Source organism: Miniopterus natalensis, chromosome 14 (assembly GCF_054644295.1).
Source record: "Miniopterus natalensis isolate mMinNat1 chromosome 14, mMinNat1.hap1, whole genome shotgun sequence".
NCBI lineage: Eukaryota > Metazoa > Chordata > Mammalia > Chiroptera > Miniopteridae > Miniopterus > Miniopterus natalensis.
The window spans coordinates 55875671-55890252 of NC_142094.1; positions in this window are offsets into that span (position 1 = coordinate 55875671).

Here is a 14582-nt window from a genome sequence, read left to right on the forward strand (position 1 = left end):
CTGTTCCCTGGGGAAGGCCAGCTCACCATTGTCCCCATGGGCTGTGTGGCAGCCAGGCCCTGGATGGTGGCTGAGTGGCAGTCTGGGTGGGTTTGGGCTCCTTACCCGCCGGGTGAAAGCATCTCCCCGCAGCTCCCAGCCTTTGTCTCTGCTTTGGCGAAAGCCGGCAGCGTGGGAGCTGGCCCACGGGTGGGAAATAGAGGAGACTGGGAGGGGCTCGGGCGGTTCATGAGGCCAGAGGAATCTCCCACATCCCATAGCTGAGGTTTGTGAAGGTGGGGTCGGGGTGGGGTGTCAGGGGTCCCAGGGTATCTCTCTCCACGAGGCCCTGCACTGTGATGAAAAGGGCGTTCACCCGTGGGTGGTAGCCCCTCCCTCTTCAGCGGCACAAAACTCACTTTTCAGAATGGAACTTGGCCTCGTTAGCTTATGAATGTTTATCTCCTGCTTTGCATATGCAGTGGGAGAGCCGGATTTTTGCATTATATCAACTTTTTAATATTCTATGGGAAAAGGTAAAGAGATGCGAGGAAATGTTTAAATTATGCGGAGGAGAGAGCGGAGCGCTTACCGGATGTGAAAGTGTAGCGTGAGCGTGGGCTCGGCTGCGAAGAAAACAGGGCAGTGCTCACCCGCTGGCGCTGTTGGACCTCCCAGTTTTCCCTGGGCTGGGGACGTGTGTCCCCATTTGTCAGCCTGGGGTGCAAGGTCATCCGGATGGAGTCCAGAGGTCCGATTTCTCTGGTTTTTCTTACCTTTTTTGTTTCTTGCTGCAGTCACTCAATTGAGGGAAACTCTGCTTGTCCCCCAGGCAAACCCCGCCCCCCCCCCCCCCCCCGGCTGTTTGTGCCTAATTAAGCCTCTCACCCGGGGAGTGGGAGTCGAGCTGAGCTCTTCCCACTCAGAGCACAACTGGAACACAGCAGAGGGGCCACAGATGGTTGCTGAGTGAATGCAGGTTGGTGGCCAGCCCAGCTTGGTCTCCGAAGGTTCGGTAAGAGCTGCTCGTGGAGAGGGGAGGCCCTCAGTGTCCCAGGCGACCGACAGTAAGGAGCGTGGGGTGCTGGGAAGAGCTCCTGCCACGGGTGAGACGGGCACCGCCGCCTGGGCTGCGCCAGACGCCTCCAGCTCTCGCATTCTAGATTCCAGGGGACTTTTTGTTTATTTTCCCTCTGGAGGCCACCGGCAGCCCGTCATTCACCGCCTCCCCACCCCCATCCTGACGCCCGCACAATCGGAGAGCTGATCTTCTGCCTCTGCCTCTGAAGGATAAGCTGTCGTGCCATCTCCTGTCCGCGGCACAGTCGGCCCTCACCTCGGAAGGACATGTGAGACGGTGGGGCCATCACTGATAAGAAACCTCAGCCCGTGGTAAACAGAGATGTTGACTTACCACTGGCATCCCAGCAATTAAAGCAGTATATTTGGGTAGGGAATTTTAATTGAAGAAATATAAAATGTTCATTGGTATAATGTGCATATTAATTTAATATAATGTGAATAAAAAGTCACTTGAGATGAGAGCTGGAAACAGCCCCCATAGGGCTATTGCCATGACAGGCGACGGAGGCAGGGCCTTGTTAACCCACCGGCAGGGGCTTCCTTCTGAGTTGCCTGTACAGAGCCGGGTGGTGACCGGGTTGGCTCAGCAGTTGAGCATCGACCTAGGATTCAGGAGATGGCGGTTCGAGTCCCGGTCAGGGCACATGCCCGGGTTGCGGGCTCCATCCCCAGTCTAGAGCGTGCAGGAGGCAGCCGATCAATGACTCTCTCTCATCATTGATGTTTCTATCTCTCTCTCCCTCTCCCTTCCTCTCTCTGCAATCAATAAAGATGTATAAAATATATATGTATATATATTTAAAAAAAAAAGAAGTTGGCACAACTGCCAAGTGGCCAGGGGAACTTAGAATTCATCGGTGTCTCTTCACCTCTCGTCCTCAGGGACCCGAGTCAGATTCCCAATGCCGGGCAGGCGCTCGGTCAACCTCCAGTCCACCTCGGTGGTCAGCACCTCCCCTCCCGGGCGTGGGCTTAGAAAAGTCTCAGGCTTGCTCACCCAGCCAACAAATAAAGTGGGAGTGAAGGGAAATCCTCTATTTTGCTTCCATTGAAAGACTATTTTCGGGCAAATTCCTTTGGGTGGTTTTTCCAGGACAGGACAGGTGATGTTATCTAGACCATTCGTACCTGCTGAGCCAGGAGTGAGGGCAAGACCGGTGGCCCCTGACGAGTAGAGTGTTTCTCCTGCCACTCAGATTGAGGAGCCTGAAGCCGGGAGCGCCAGGTTTAAACCCCACCAGCCGCCTCGTCTGCGGTGCCCAGGAAGCAGCCAGCCTGCCTGCGCGGACACTGTCTCCTGCCCGGCAGGTAGCCACGCATCCTTGCCTACGTCAGGGCCCTGAAGTCCCCTTGACTGTGTGTCCTGCTCGTTGGGTTTGCCAGGCTAAGGGACTCGCGGTCGGTGAGGTGCGGGGCGGAGCAGCCTTGTGTTTCCCTGTGAGTGACTTCAGGACGTGCTTCTGCCGCCTGCGGATGTTTCATGCCCTCGACAGCCCTGAGAGGCGGGGATTGACGTCTGCACCTCATGGACGGCAGGAGCGAGGCTGGGAAAGGCTAAGCGCCTCGTCCGGGGGGCAGCATGGCCGCCGGTAACAGCCGTCTCCTGCTCGGGCATCGCCTGACGCCTCTGTCACCTGTTCCCCAGGAAGAGGGGAAGCCTCTTGTTCCCTGGGGAGAGGCAAACGCCCGGTCCGTCCCGTGGTCCATCGTGGAGCGGGTGTCCCACCCCAGGAGTCGGGAGGCATTGCGGCGGCCGGCCCAGGGCAGAGAGGAAAGGGGTCTTTCTCCCAAGTGTCAAGTGGGGCGCATGGAGAAGCGGGGTCCCCAGGAGCTCCCACAGTTGCTACAGGGCAGGTTAAAAGGTGTGTTCCTTTCAGAGGGCCCCCCAGAGCATCACGGAAGCTCATCCTGGGGGGAAAACAGCACCTTTGTGAGCTATTTCAGGAGTCGAGCTTCTGGGCCCAACGGTGTAGGAACCTTCAATCGCAAACAGGAGAACTGAGGAGCTTGGGGGAAGCAGAAGCCCGTGGGAGGGGACCACGTGGGAAGCCCTCACTGACGCCCTTTCATTTTGATTTTCTCTTATGTTTTCCTGTCCCTAATCAAATGCATTATCACATATTTAGTTCAATTACCATATCAGGTGGAAATTCATTTTTCCTGATACAATTAAAAGACTGGCAACTAGTGTCTTACAAGTGGCTCGGAGTCACATTAACAAAAATTGTGATAGTAATTGATGTGATGCTCACATGATCAGACGACAAAATGGATTATTTTAATTGTGTCAAAGGGAACCTTCTGCCTGCCTCGTCTGCCCCCCCCCCATCAGCTGAGATTGGGCGGCAAAGGCGTGTATATATCTCTGTGTGGGGTTCAGTGGGCACGGATTGGTCGGATGGGCAAAGCTCCCGGGATGAGATCCCGTGATCCAGTTCGCCCATTCTCGCCTGAGTCACTTGCAGACCTGTCTGCTGGTCAGAACACATTTCGCTTAAATTAGTTAATAATGCAGCAGTAACAACAACAACAGGAATCCATTGTATGATGTGTGCAGATATCTTAGTGCAGAGGCTTTTATAAATCTAGGCCTCTTGGTAAAGCCACTGAGGAATTTCTATTTTCACATCTTTGTGAATGGTCTTTGCCAACAGTACATTCGAACTCAAAGCCATTCGCGTAGGCCCTGGCTGTCTTCACGGGACGCGAGACTGGGCCGTCCCTCCACAAAGCAAGCGCGTCATTAACCTCCTCCCAAAACACCCGGATGAGATTTCTCAGTTAGTTCGTGCCCGTGGTGTTCGCCTCCACCTGACACCGCGGTGGTGACGCCTCCTCCTCGCAGCTGGAGGCCCACGGCGCCGGCCTCTGGGACAATGCGACGGTGTCAGGCAACAGCAAATATGGCATTTAAAGCAAGAGAAAGCCGATATTCACGGCGAAACCTTGCCCTTTCCTCGTGCTCCTTCCCCGGCTCATTCAGATGAGCATCTGCAGTTTCCTGACCTACCGATTAGTTCTTGAACGAGCAGGACGGGAAAGCCCCCGCGTCACGTGCACGGCTGATGCTCACTACGGGACCTTGACCCCAGCCAGCAGCCCTCCGGTGTGTGACTAGTCCACCGGTCTAATCGAGGTCGGCCGTGGTCCTCACCAGGCGCCCCTCCCACCCTGGTGCCATCTCAAACTCTGATTATTTGCCGCCTGCACAGTAGATCCCGAGTGCACGCCCGTGCCTGTGAACACACGCGTGTGCATGCCTGGGTGCTGAGCACTTCCTGTTGAGAGCCACCCTGACCTTGGTCAGCAGCCGCCTACCCGGTCGCACCGAGGTCCCCCTATGACGTGGACTTAGTGCTTAGGGTCCTCTGTCTAGATCTGTGGCTCAGTCTACGAAACGTGTAAACAGACAGGAAGAAAGTCAATCGCCAGGACTGATGGCTGCGTCGGAAAGGCGAGGCAAGGCCGCGCGTGAATGTCCTCTGCGGGAGAGTCCGATTTGGTCGAACAGTTTATTTGTGTCAGCAACTGGCGATGGTGACTCCCGCCTGCCCGTCAGTGTCGGTGCCGGTGGACGCCCCTAAAACTCGTCTCGCTCACGGCGCTCACTCTCCGCTGGTCTTCTGTGGCCTCGTAGCATCTGGGCGCTTCAGTGGAAGAAGGCCCATGGTAGGGGGTGAAAATGTGAAAATCGGGAGGTTCCGTCTCGTCTCGTCTTCCTCGTATTTGATTTAGATCAGCGCGTGTTTCACTGCTCATTGAGGAAGACTATCTATCATGCTTTTAGTTCGTTATTTACTCAGTTAAAATAACATATTGCCATTTACTCTGAACAATAACCCTTAATACTCATTTATTTGTTCATTCATTTCACAAACTGTCTAGAGAGCTTCATGCATCCCTTCAAAGAAAGAACGTGTCCTTCCCAGCAGGTGGAGCGTGTCACTGCCTGCAAGGTGGCAAAAACAGCCACAGCCATGTGCATCTCAGGTGCCGGCAAGCGTGTCCTCCAGCTAGTGACACTCGTCCACCGGCCTCAGAGAAGGGAGGGGACAGTTTTTACCTCCCAGAGTGACAAATATGGCTGGGCCCTTGTGTGACTTGGGAATGGGCAAAACCATGAATGTTTGGCCGTGAGTCCCAGGCCTCAGCAGGACCCTGCGCTTGGTGTCCCGAGAGCAAGTGACAAGGCCTCCTAGCCTGTCTTTTATTTACCAGCCACGCCTCACGCAGGGCCTTCCACGTGTCAGGCGCCACCCCAGGCACCGTGGCAGGTGTTGGATGAGACAAGGACCTGGCTGTCATCCCGTCCAAGGCGGGGAGACCCAGGCAAACCCTATGAAGGGAACATGGTGCTGGGCGACCGCAGTTCGGAGGGTCAGAGAAGGTCTCTCTGTGGATGTGACGTTCAAGTTAAAGCCAAATGAGGGCAGAGAAACAGCTTTGCGGAAGCCTAAGGAAGAGCGCTCTCGGGATAACAGGCAGGTAATAGGCAATTAAAGGAAGGAGCAGGGACGGCAGAGCCTGAGGCCCGCAGGCGAGGGGGCGGGGCCCGAGCTGGGTCACAGCCTGGAGCAGGGGCAGGACGCAGGGACCTGCGGGAAGTGTCGAAAGGTTTTAGTTGTGATGGAAAGTCAGGGGGAGGCTCTAAGGAGGCATCACAGTTGGACTTGAGGTTCTCAAGTTCCCTCTAGAGTGGGGAATGCATCGTTTTTGCCGGTTGGGGCAAGAACGGAAGCAGGGCGTCTCTCAAGAAGACTCAGCTGTGGGTTCCCTCAGATTTCCCAGGGGCCTTAGTTCAGCTCCTGGCTAATGGCGTCCTCTGCTCAGGCCCTCGGGCAGCGGTGGATGTGCAGGTAACGGCTTGGTGGGCGCCCGACGGCCTCCTCCATCGGCGGGTGGTGGGTGATGCACTCAGGCCGCCGAGGCTCCAGGGCCCCGGGAGCTGGACAGGCAAGCTCGGCCTCCGTCCCGGCTGCACCGTTTCCCACCCTCTCGGGGTCACGGACGGCACTGCGGATGAAAGACACTGCGATTCAAGGTAATAGCAAAATAGCGCCCCGACTGTCCCCGCGACTGGGTTCATGTACTGCGCAAGTTCCGGTCGCCTGGGGCCTTGGCGGGGGAGCTCCTTTCTTCCTAACCCCAGCTGTGCCCCGGGGGTGGCCGGCGCGCTTCTGAGGCGGGGACGCCGGGCGCCTGCCCCCCGAGCACGCGGGCCTCCTGCAGCGCCCCGGCCGCCTCGCTCTCACCGAATCCAGCTCACGTTTTCCGGGCGGTTGAGCGACGCTCTCGCTCCTCCGTGATTGTTGCTGTAATTACACAAATGATCTGCTCCACTGTCACTTCCAGTCAAAGGTGTCATCTAAAATTAAAAATTCATGTAAAATCTAGAGATGCAACTTTTAAGCAGACAGTGGAGACCTGATCTGATTTTACAATCAACGTTTCTCTTAACCCTTGCGTGCCCCGCGGCTGGGGGGCTGGGCGGCTGTGTGCGGTGTGGGCCTGCCCTTGCCCTTGGCCTTGCCCTTGGCCTTGCCCTTGCCCCTGCCCCTGGAAGATGCCTGCATGGAGCTGCCCGGCTGGCAGGGCAGACTACCACAGACGGGGGGCTTAAACAACACACATGTATTTCCTCACCATTCTGGTGGCTATAAGCCCAAGGTCAAGGTGTCAGCAGGGCGGTTTTTACTGAGGCTGGAGTCCTAGCATTTGGTTTTAGCTCCAGTCTACTTTCAGCTCTTTCCTGCAGGACTCCAGGCACCAAAAGGGAGAGGAGACGGTTTGGATCCTTGTGTAGTTTTCGACTGACGTTTGACTTTGTAATGACTTTTTTTTACCTTGATCCCTGGAGATACAGCCCCGTCCTTCCCCTGAGTTTAACATCAAGCAGCATCTGGGGTGATTTGGGACCCCAGTCCCAATGAGGTGGTCATTTCCAGCCGTGACAGCTCTCGGCGGTCACTGTGGGGTGTCCAGGCTTTCGGAACACATCCTGAGTGCTTTCAAGGTGCTGAGGGAATGGAGACATTGATGCAAGCGGTGGGTTCAGCCCCCTCCTCCCTCCGTCAGCAGCTCCACCCCCCGTGTCAGGGGCGCGGGAAGGTGGCCGTGGTAATGTCCACTGCGGCTTAGCTCACCCACTCCTGGCTGCTGTTGGGGGTTGGAAACAAATTCTGCTGAGTGGAGTGAGGGACGGCACCCTGGGCGCACCAGCCAGTGTCCCAGGCGCGGCCTGAGGGTGATGGAGGCTCATCCGCTGGATGTCCACTCAGCAGACCTGGGATATCCTGCCCGGTTTCTCTGCTTCAGGACCAGCCCTTCCCTGGAAGGAGCCCTGGTCCCCTGACGCAGAAAGAACCCGGGATGGGGGCCACTGGCTCCTTTCCCGCACCTTCCCCCCAAGACCACTCTCATTGCCCGTGAAACAGCAGTGAAATCCATTTTATCAAAACATAGTAAAATATAAAACTTTGTTTTGGAAACAGCTTGAAGGTCGGTGGGGCCTTTCTTTTAAAGCAAAATTAGATGAGAGGAAACATGAGTCCCTGAAGAGTTCCTCACACAGTCGGCACCGGGAGGGGAGGAAATGGAAAAACCAGAGGCTGGGAGCCGTCGGCAGGTATGTTCATTCCTTTTTATCCGGAGTGTTCGGGCTCAGTGGACTTGGTGTTGAATGTGTCTGGCTGAGCAGGATGCAGGGACTCCTCCAGCGCGAGCACGGACCCCATACCCCCAGCCCCCACCCGGGGGTCCTGGCACCCGGCTGGCACTTCTGTTTTGTGCTCTGTGTGAAACTTGCTGCAGTGATTCTGGAAACTTCCATCCCTGTCAACAAAGGAGGGGAGTTTGATTTGGTTATTGCAACTCTGAAAGGGGATGTTTGGGGGTTTTCTGCCCTTCCTTACCCCACCACAAACTGTATAGACCACTCACTTAGCTTTCTTTCATTAATTGCTGTGAGATTTTTTTTTTAAAGAGAACTTGTGTGGTCTGCTCTCTCCTAAATTATGTCATTTTAAATGCACATTAATTTAATTGTATTGACCTAACAAATGATTGTCCTCATGATGCCACCTTTCTCCACTATTAAATGAACTGTTAAATCTGAGTTTGCACAGAGATAGACGCTGAGACGTGTGAATTAGCTCATGTTTCTCCCATGCTTTGGAAACCAGAGCGCTCCGTAAGCGTTAGGAGCCAGGCAGAGCCCTGCCTGCCCTGAGCACAGCTGCCCCTCCAGCAGCTTTTAGCACAAAAGTGAAAAGTGCGGGAATCTCCCACACACGCAGCTATAATATGAGGGGCTTTGCTGCTGGGACCCCGAAATGGGCCCCGGCAACTTGAAGGGAAGGGAAATGGGCTGCTCTTGTGAATCTCTTTCGAGTAGCAGGGAAGCGTGGGTTCAGCTCCCTCCCTCCAAGTGTCCCCGGTGTCTCCCTTCTAGTTAGCACGGTCCCTTAACACCGATGTCAGCTGGTGCACGCGGGGGTCCCACCTGCAGCTGACAGGGACACAGGGGCAGACGTGAGCTGGCCCACCCGGTGGCTCCTGCAGTGTGGGTGTGTGGGGGGGGTGCGTAGATTATAGGACATTAGCATCTGGGATGAAGAGATGAAACCAGAGAGGTGGCTGTTGTCCCTCCAGATAGATTTTCCAGGGGACAGGGGATATCTGAGGCACACCCCGTTAGACCTTGCACAGGTAAAGGCACTAAAGCGTCAGGAAGCCTGCAAAATTCCAAAGCATCGACCACCCGTGGCTGCCTCATGGAGAGGTCTGGGCTGGGGCCGCTGGCCGACATATTATATCGCACCGCAAGCTGTCCAGTGAGTCCACAGCCACCCAAAATTGTGTGACCGGAAGATCAACCTGAATTTGGCTCCCTGGGTAGCATTATGGTCAGTCAGAGGAGCCAGAGGAGCCCAGGGCCCCAGAGGGATGGAGGCTGCCCGATGCTGGGTCCCCACCCGCACCTGAGGACCAGCGAGGTGATGGGGTGGACTGTGAGTGATCCGCAGGAGCGTAGACATCAGAACTTGCATGTGAGGAACCCGAGAGCAGAGAGGAATGTACTTCACACTCAGTATTTCATTTGCAATTTGGAAAGAACTCATCCAAGAAGTGAGTTCTAGGACCCGCATGGCAGACAGAGCCTTGGGTGTCTGAGTAAAACTATCTGGGCAGGAGCGGGAGACAGGTAGTGAGTGTGCTGTGGCCCAGGGACCCACAAGCAATGTGTTCTGACTGCATTGCTTGCTGTGTGACCCTGGACAAGTCACTTACCCTCTCTGAGTCAAATGTTTGAAGCACACTAGCCGCTTAGGTTTTGGGGCTGGGTTAAATGAGATGTTCCTGAGGCACTTTGTAAACTACAACACTTACGGTTTTACTCAAATTTTACTCAGCCAAGACAAAACAGCGCTGATATCCACTCAGCTAACATCTAGGAGAAAGGGTCCTAGGTCTAAGGACCTAGGGGTTCAGAGGAGGGAGAGCCCGGTGCCTCCGGGAAACCAGAAGCTTGTGCGTTTGCTTTGCTAGAAACACTGGCGAGTCGGCGCCGGAAACGAGGCCGCGGCTTACTGTTGTTATGGCCGCGCAAATGTTACTTAAGGAAAAATTTTTTTTAAAAATCCTGGGATCCCAGTTAAATGGCAAATCTGAAATAAATAATGTCTTTGTACTAATGTCGCACTAAAGCCCATGGTCGCCCAGAGTTTCGGGCTCCTTGAAGCTGCTACCGCAGGGTGGGTCGTTAGGTGGGCTTTTGACCGGCGTCTGGGAACTAACAACGACGCCTGGTTTGCAAGGACCTGGCTGGGAACCGGGCTGTGATCCGTCCCGCTGAGCAGACGGGACAGACATTGGCGAACAGAGGCTGGGGTGCGCCCGTGGGTGCTGTTGCGCCCCCTGCAGCAGAGGACGGAGTCACAGTCACGCTGTGGACTGAGCCTCTGCAGGCGCCTGGAGCAGCTGTATTTCCACCTGAAACAGCCCGGCGGCCGCGGCCGCGTCGGTGGGGCCGCAGTTCCCGGGGTCGCCTGCCCCTGAGCCGTCTTCCTCCCAGTCCACGCAGGCTCCGCCGCCGCCAGCTGGGAGCGGGCGCCGTGCCCGCGGGCGCACTAACCCGCCGACCCATCATCTCCGTGGCATAGCGACTCCGTGTTGCCCTTCGGTCGAGACGGGTTTTCAGGCGGAGCTGCGATTCCTCCCCGTGCATCACCGTGCGCGACACTATCGATCTGATACTGACTCCCCGCGTCTTCCTGGGCTGCATTCCAACAGGTGGCGGCAGGCACCGTTTCCCCAGGGTGGCAGCCCAAGACAATGTGCCAGTTGCCTTTAAAAAAACCCCTTCCATCTAAAACAAACTTCTGAAGATTATCTCTGAAGGCAGGGGGTCTTCGAGTCAGTGCCCTGTGGTAGGGGGCAAGGGGACAGGGGCCCCTCCAGAGAGACTGCAGCGGACGCCACGTGGCTGGCATCTCAGTGGCTGACTTGAGGGAGGCCCTACTTTCCCTAAGCTCTGCCCCTTCTTTCCCAACCCCCCCTCTTCCTGCCTGTCCTGTGTTTTCCGGCCGAAGCGTTCTTGTTAGCGATGGGACCTGGGAGGGTGGCCTCTCCTTCCCCAGTGTCCCTTGGGCACCGTGGAGAGTGGGTTTGCCACCCCATGGGGTCCCCAAGGCCTCATGAGCCATCGGAGGGGACGCGTCCGATCCCTGCTGTGTGTGTGATCCAGAGATCGGGCCGCGCGTCTTGTATTCTTCCTGGGATCTTGCCAAAGGCCTAGATCATGGTTTTGTGTTCTCAGAGCTCTGCCACCTCTCTGAACTCAGTGGCCGTGGCCAGAACTGCTCCCGCACTGAGAACCCGGATCTTCCCTCCCATAGAGTGATTTCCGTCCCTGGGGACCGCTCTCCATCGCCCTCCTGTCCCTTCTGTTTTCGAAGGGGAGCAGGGGACAGTGGCCGGGGGTCTGGGCTCTGGAGCCAGACAGCCTGGGCTTCAAGCCACTTCCAGACTCTGTCTCCAGTGGGGGAGAGTTACTGCCCTCCCCGTGCCTCAGTTTCCTCATCTGTAAATCACAGCAGCACCTGCCTTCTGGGCAGCTGTGTGATCACTGGGCCCACGTCACCCCACGCTTGGAGCAGGGCCTGCATGGGGCAAGCACTAGGGAACACGCTTGAGAAGCTCACTTCTTCCGGAAAGTTCTCTGGTCCACCTGCCCGGCGTCCTCGCCTGCAGGCCTCACTGAGTCCGTTCAGAGCCGCCCCTTGGCAGCCTGGTGTTGGAGGTCCGTCCCGTCCTTGTCACCTCATCTAGAGTCCAACCTCCCGGGGTCAGAGTTTCCAATGTCACCTTCCTGCCCGGGCTCCGAGCACACGGGAGCACCGAATGTTTCCTGACATTACGTTGCTTGATTTCGGGTGCTTCTCGCAAGTGAGTGGGGACCTGGGGAAAGGACAAGGGCCTCCTCGCGTCCGGGGGGAACTCTGACCAGGTGGCAGGTCTGCAGAAGCCATTGCCACGCTGGCCGGAACGCGGACGGAATCCTCTGCGCCTTTCTTTCCCACGCGAGCGACGGCTCGGCGATCCCAGGAGGCCCCCAGGAGGCAGCATGAGTTTCCTATCAGGGCCTGGAATCGGCCGTTTCCTCTGGACTGAGCTGAGTCCATTTCATCAAAATCGAAGAAGCAGTTGCGAATGGAGATACAGTTTCTGATGGTGCATTTAATCAAATCCAAATGTCACACCTTTAGGGATTCAAACCACCACCAATTTTGTCTTTACAGCCAATTCAAGGCCTGAATGCCTTTTTCTTTTTAACTTGAGGTCTGAGTCAGTTTATTTTCCTTCTCTTCGACTCTCAGGAGCCAGGTTTCCCACCAAAAAGCACTGACAGGTCACACTCAGAAAGACGTTACTGCCCAAGGGCCTAGGCCACGCCTGGCCGTCAATGGGGTGCTGAGGGAGGGAGGTGGGTCCCAGGGAAGTGGGGGGGTGCACCCAGCTTTCTGTGAATTCCCATCCTCGCCGCCTAACCCATCAGCCAGACCCAGTAATGAATGACAGTGAGTGAAGCCCTCTCCTAGGAGGAAATAAATCATCTACGAGGGTAATTCAGCTTTTGCGGGGCCCAGGTTTCATCTTCAGTGCAGAGGAGAGGAGATTTTCCTAATGGGTGGACGGTGCATGGAAAGAATGAAGCTACTTCTCCTGGGCGAGTCTTTTATGAAGCTCACCCCAGTCATGAGGGCTGCGCACAGCCCCCCCCCCCCCCCCCCCCCCCCGCTTCCTACAGAGTCCTGGGGAGAATATATCCGAGGCGCTGAACTCTGATCCTCAATCTTTAGGTGTCAGTGTTGCCTAATGTAGCTGTCATTGGTGTCTCTTAGTGTCCTTGGCAGCTCTGAGCTCCACTGTCCTTGCCCACGACCCGTTCAGTGCTTCCGACTTTCGGACCTTTTTCAAACGGCACTCGATGCCTGCCCACACACGTATTCCACACAATTCCACATAAGGCTCACCCACCAAGACCACAGTCTGTAAAGGCCACGCACCAGCACCGTGGGGCAGGCAACCTCCTCCTGCGGGATTTTGGGCCTGTGGTTCCTCAGTGAACTGGATACATTGTACAGTGGAACTCCTAGATCCTGTTACATTGTAGCTCAGGGACCCACTGGGTGTGATGCTAGGACTTCCCACTTGCCTTGTTTATCATAGAGGAGGGAGGGAACTGAATTGGCATAAAATGCTACAAGTAGTCAAAAGGATTTCTTAGCACCTTCTCTGTTGACCTGGCCTAATTTGTATTATCTCTGGGACGTTTTACCATCACTTTCCTGTGTTAAATTAGGTCAGATTAGAGAATTATGATCGCCCATTTATTCTGCTCAAACCCAGTCATTTCTGCTTCTAAAATAATAACCCAACCTGCAGAGATCTTTCTTGTTGAATAAAACACACGCCTCATTTTGCCTCTGGAATGACCAACTGTGGTGACTGGTGAAAGTGTTTCCCGGGCCCTGTCTCCCTCAGCCCCTGGGAATGAGACTGGTCGTTCATAAGTGGCCTATTGATCAGACACAACTAGAAATTAGGCCCCAGTCTTTGAGGGGAATTATTAGACTTTGAGTAATATTTGCCCTGGAACGTTCAGAGGTCTGAGTGCACTTTTCTCATAACTGGAGGCTCCTGATTAATGACTGTTGTTTATGCAAAGTACTTGGCATAGAAATGCCACACCGGCGCCCTCCCCCTCCGGTCCCTGTGTCCCTTTCTCAGGCATGGCTCCCCCATTTCACAAGGGACAATTTTTTTTTTAGACAAGAGATTTACAAAATGAAAAAAGACATGCACAAACATGATTTATGATCTGTTTAATGTTTAGATGCTGGATAATTTTATAATTGATACAGTGTTTTAACCTTTGATTTTTTTATAAAATGCAAATTTAGTAATTTTCCTGGCAGTGGTCTATGTGCAGGCACAAAAGAGAGCAGTGAAAATGATGCCCTCCCATGACGGTCTTTGCCAGGCGTGGCCGAGGGTCCTGTGGGCGTGGGTGTGTGGCGGGAGTGCAAGCAGGTGCGTGCGCACAGGTGAGACTGGGGAGGAGCCCCAGGAACATCCCTCCGATACTCCTTTAAAAATAAAGAAGGAAGCACTCAGCAGCAAGTGCTCTGTGGAGCCCCACGCTGATTAATTGCAATGCCAAACAGCTTTATTCTGCTTAATAAGAAATTAGATCGCAATGGGGACCTGCAGAAATTACCTTGAAATGTTTGTGTGTTTGAATGATTGAACAATTTGTGCTAAAAATTACCTTGCCCAGGTCTGAATCCTGAGCTTGTGAGCAAATGTGCGTTGGGTGGATTGGTTCTCCAGATAGAAAACCCGCCCCAGCTCCTGGGCCCGGCCTGGTGGGTGGGGACGGGACAGGCTTTCTGGAGGCTGGGAGCTTGCCCTCTGTCCACAGATCGGGATGGGGAATGTAACCGTTCATTGGGATTCAGTTACATCCCACTGCTTACTCTTAAGTAAACTAGAGCCCAGGCCAGCATCATTTAATTATTTGCAAATGCTATTGTAAATGCAGTTTGCAGGGCCCGTGCCAATGCCGGAGACCAGCCCAGTACACCCGTGAGCTTTGGATGCCCGGTGGCAGGAATCTGAGGAGCCCGCTCGCTTTCATTAGAAAACAGAAAGCCCAGCCGAAGCTCGGCTCCTTGACTAACTCCTGAAAATCTTTTAAGTCAACCTTGCATTTTAGTCAACAGGGAAGTTTTGACCCTTGACCTCTCGACAATCATCCGTTTCATTATTTATCTGAGGGAATCAGAGAGTTTCTGTTCTCTCGCAAAAGTCCCTGACACCGGGATATTTTTAATAGCTGAGATTTTTCATTCTTGTCACTCGGCCTTTTGAAAACACAGGTATTTTCATACGAGACACAGCTAATGAGTGAAACTTCAGACTCCAGCCTCTGCTGTAATCACGCGCGGGCCCGGGAA